At 46.1% G+C, this 4,008-nt stretch overlaps 1 non-coding gene across 1 annotated transcript; it reads left to right on the plus strand.

Moving 5' to 3' along the window:
- The first annotated feature begins 1,552 nt into the window (after positions 1–1,552).
- LOC119933902 lies at positions 1,553–1,690 on the plus strand. Its single transcript, XR_005452769.1, has one exon. It is a non-coding gene; the product is annotated as a small nucleolar RNA SNORA7 (small nucleolar RNA).
- Positions 1,691–4,008: the final 2,318 nt, after the last annotated feature.

Below are 4,008 nucleotides of genomic sequence, written 5' to 3' on the forward strand. Positions count from 1 at the left end.
GTTTCACTCCGTGCCCCTCATGGGTAGTTCTCAGAAAAGATTTGGTATGGATTGTTAAAATGACTTTTCGATGATCCAGGCTCTCCCTGCCCACTAAGTCTGACCTCAAATAGGTGGGAATTGTCTAAAGTGTTGAAAGGAAAGATAAGGAAGAGAGAGAAAAAGTCACTAGCCAAAGCCGCCTCCGCCACTGTGTTAACCTAGTCTATTGGTGAACAATACAAATTAAATGTAAGAAGTAAACTTTAAAACTCCGGAGAAGATTGCTTGCTGTTCTTGTTTTCCCTGTTCATTCTGAAGTGGGAGAAGAAGGCATAACTGAGAAAATACTCTATGCTCAATTGGATCAGATCATGCAAGCAAACCGCATTCAGTGAATGTGGATTTACCTGTGCAATGAATGAGGAACCATTTCAGAGCTTCGGTCTGAATGCTGCTTTTTACTGTAAAAATAAATAGACACCAACAGCCGGATGATAATAATTGTAATGATGATGATGATGGTATTTGTTAAGTGCTTACTATGTGTCAAGCACTGTTCTAAGCACTGGGGTAGATACAAGGTAATCAGGTTGTCCCACGTGGGGCTCACAGGCTTCACCCCCGTTTTACAGATGAGGTAACTGAGGCACAGAGAAGTTAAGTGACTTGCCCAAAGTCACACAGCTGACAAGTGGCAGAGATAGGATTAGAACCCACGGCCTCTGACTCCCAAGCCTGTGCTCTTTCCATTAATCCATGCTCAGATCCAATGGAACAGAAGACAGCCAGATGGTGAATTGACTATTTCATCATTCAATCAATTAATCGTATTAATTGAGTGCTTACTCTGGGCAGAGCACTGTACTAAGCACTTGGGAAAAAACAATAATAATAATAATAATTGTGGTTTTTGTTAAGCACTTACTGTGCTAAGCGCTTGGGTAGATACAAGATCTTTAGGTTCCCCATGGGGTTTACAGTCTAAGTAGGAGGAAGAACAGGTATTGAATCCCCATTTTGAAGATGAGGGATCTGAGGCCCAGAGAAATTAAGTGATTTGCCCATGGTCAGGAATTAGAACCACGTCCTTTGATTCTCAAGCCCAGGCTCTTTCCACTAGACCAAATTGGTAGTCATGTTCCTTGCCCACAACAAGCTGGGGTTGTAGCCTTAGTCCTGGATTTTAACTCCAGAGTAGCTATTTGCTTTCTGTCCACCCCCTGTTCTTCCACTCGTGAATTAGACATGATGACATTCTTGGCTCTCCAGGATTTGGAGACTCATTTGGATTCCATTATGTGGAATCTTGAACAAAGGGGCTAAAATGGCCGGCGCTGAAAATATTTTAACCAGGGGCATTTTACACACACACACACACACACACACACACACACACACACACACACACACACACAGAGATACCTAGACACACAAGTGAAATCCCATGCACACCCACCACCATGGGCCCTGATAGGAAATGACACTCACAGACACTCACGCAACCCTCAAATACGAACTTTACCTCAGAGTCTCATATGTACCAAGAATACAAAGCCCTAATCTCACACAGCCCCTCTCAAGGTCACACCTGGAGAGTTTCCAGTACTCTACCGGTGTCAGCTATGGAAGGGAGAGTCAAGCAGAGGTCTACCCATTCCATTCCTAGCATGGGTAGTGGCTAGCGAGTGGGAGGCAATCTGCTACAAGTCAAAACTCACCCACGCTGGGCAGCAGCAGCACGGGAGAGAGTCGAGAGTGGAGACTCGAGTTTACTGCATGGAAGGCGGCAATGGTAAACCACTTCCATATTTTTACCAAGAAAACTCCATGGATACACTACCGGAACGACTGCAGATGGAGAGCGGGGTGTTCTGGGAGAGATGTGTCCATGGTGTCCTTATGGGTCGGAAACGACTCGAAGGCAAAAGACAAGACAAATCTCACACAAGTGCACAGCCCGCACCCTTACTAAAGGGAATTTCCCAGCAGTGTCGACTGGATTGCCCCAAAGAATCTCTGCTCTCTTCCCTTCCTTATGTCTCTTGCAAGTATGCAAACATCAAACCTGGTCCTGGCAGATGGGAGGGGAATCAAGCAGTAGTATTCATTGAGCACTTACTGTGTGTGGGACACTGTGCTGCGTGCTTGGGAGAGTACAACACAGTTAGAAGACACGATCCCTACCCTCAAGGACAAGGTGGTCTATTCCCTCTTCGTAACCGGAGATTGGCACCCCCTCAATGAGACTCTTTTTGACATCCTCATCTCAGCCCCTACCAGCCAAAGAGCAAGAAATCACTGATTTGGTGGGGGGGGGGGGGGGGGGGGGGGCTAAAGTTGTGGGGCCTTGAAAGAGGATGGAACTGCTGATCAAACTGCCCTCGAGCTAAAGCCCACCTCAAGCTGCAGAGAATCATTTCTCAGGGCCCTAAGAGTCAAGTTCAATGGCTGGGATGATTTCAATCTCTCCCAAAATCCCCCTTCCTGAGCTGGGAATGCCAAATCCCTCCATCATACCTTCCCTCAAGTCTGAACTTGCTTCTTCTGCAGCCATGGAAGTTGGAAGGGGGAAGAGGGACGCACAGGAGGATAAGGAGGAAAAGGAGAAGGAGGAGAAGGAAGGCAAAACAAGAGAGGAGGAAGAAGAGGAAGAGGGGGAAGAAGAGGAGGAAAGGGAGGAGGAAGAGGGGGAAGAATAGGAGGAGGAAGAAGAGGATGGGGAGAAGGAATAAGGGAAGAGGAGGAGGAGGACTAAGAAGAGAAGACAGAGAAGGAAGAAGAGAGAGGAGAAAGAGAAGAGAAGAAGCAGCATGAGCACGGGCATGAGAATCAGAGGACCTGGGTTCTAATCCTGGCTCTACCACTTCAACATCATTATCAATGGCATTTATTGAGCACTTTCTCTGTGCAATACAACTGAGAGTATGATACAACAGAGTTGTCTGCTGTGTGACCTTGGGCAAATCACTTAACTTCTCTTTGCCTCAGTCATCTCATCTGTAAAATGGGGATTAAGACCCTATAAGGGAGAGGGACTTTGCCCAACCTGATCACCTTGTAAATACTCCAGTGCTTAGTACAGTGCTTGGCATGTAGCAAGCACTATACAAATACCAGTTTTAAAAAGTGGAAGATGAGAAGACAGAGAAAGAGGAAGAGAAGGATAGTAATATAATTATTGAACATTTACTGAGTGCAGAGCACAGTACTAAGCTCTGCAAAAGAATACATAGGTGGAAATTAGGCAGTCTAATGCAAGAGAAGGAGGAGAGAAGGAGGAAAAGGAGGAGGAAGAGGAAGGAAAAGGAGAAAGAAGAGGAAAAGGAAGCTTTGACTTTAAGCAGCTCAACTGCGGCTGAGGAGACTCCAGTTGCCTTGAAACCTAATCTTTTGAAAACTTGCTTGCAGTGGGTCCTATTCTTGGAAGGAGCTGAGCCCCAGCACCTCCTCCCATGTGTCCGATGGAAAAGATAACCTCTTTCCAAGAACTGGGCCCAGCTCGGCCCTGAGCACGTGCTTACCCCTGTTTAATTGGATAGGCTGCAGCGGCTGTGGCCTGAGGGGCCAGGAGAAGGCAATGGGCTTTTATTTATTCATCCCCACACTTATATCCATGTGTCCATTATTTAGATTAATGGCTGTCTCCCCATCTAGACTGTAAGCTCGTTGTGGACAGGGAATGTGTCCGTTTATTGTTATACTGTACTCTCCCAAGCACTTAGTACAGTGCAAACCATAAGTGCTCAATAAATCTACTCCAAGAGGCCTTCCCAGACTGAGCCCCCTTTTTCCTCTCCTCCTCCCCATCCCCCCGCGCCCTACCTCCTTCCCCTCCCCACAGCACCTGTATATATGCTTGTACAAATTTATTACTCTATTTTACTTATACATATTTACTATTCTACTTATTTTGTTAATGATGTGCATTTAGCTTTAATTCTTTTTGTTCTGATGACTTGACACCTGTCCACATTTTGTTTTGTTGTCCGTCTCCCCCTTCTAGACTGTGAGCCCGTTGTTGGGTAG

Source organism: Tachyglossus aculeatus, chromosome 10 (assembly GCF_015852505.1).
Source record: "Tachyglossus aculeatus isolate mTacAcu1 chromosome 10, mTacAcu1.pri, whole genome shotgun sequence".
NCBI lineage: Eukaryota > Metazoa > Chordata > Mammalia > Monotremata > Tachyglossidae > Tachyglossus > Tachyglossus aculeatus.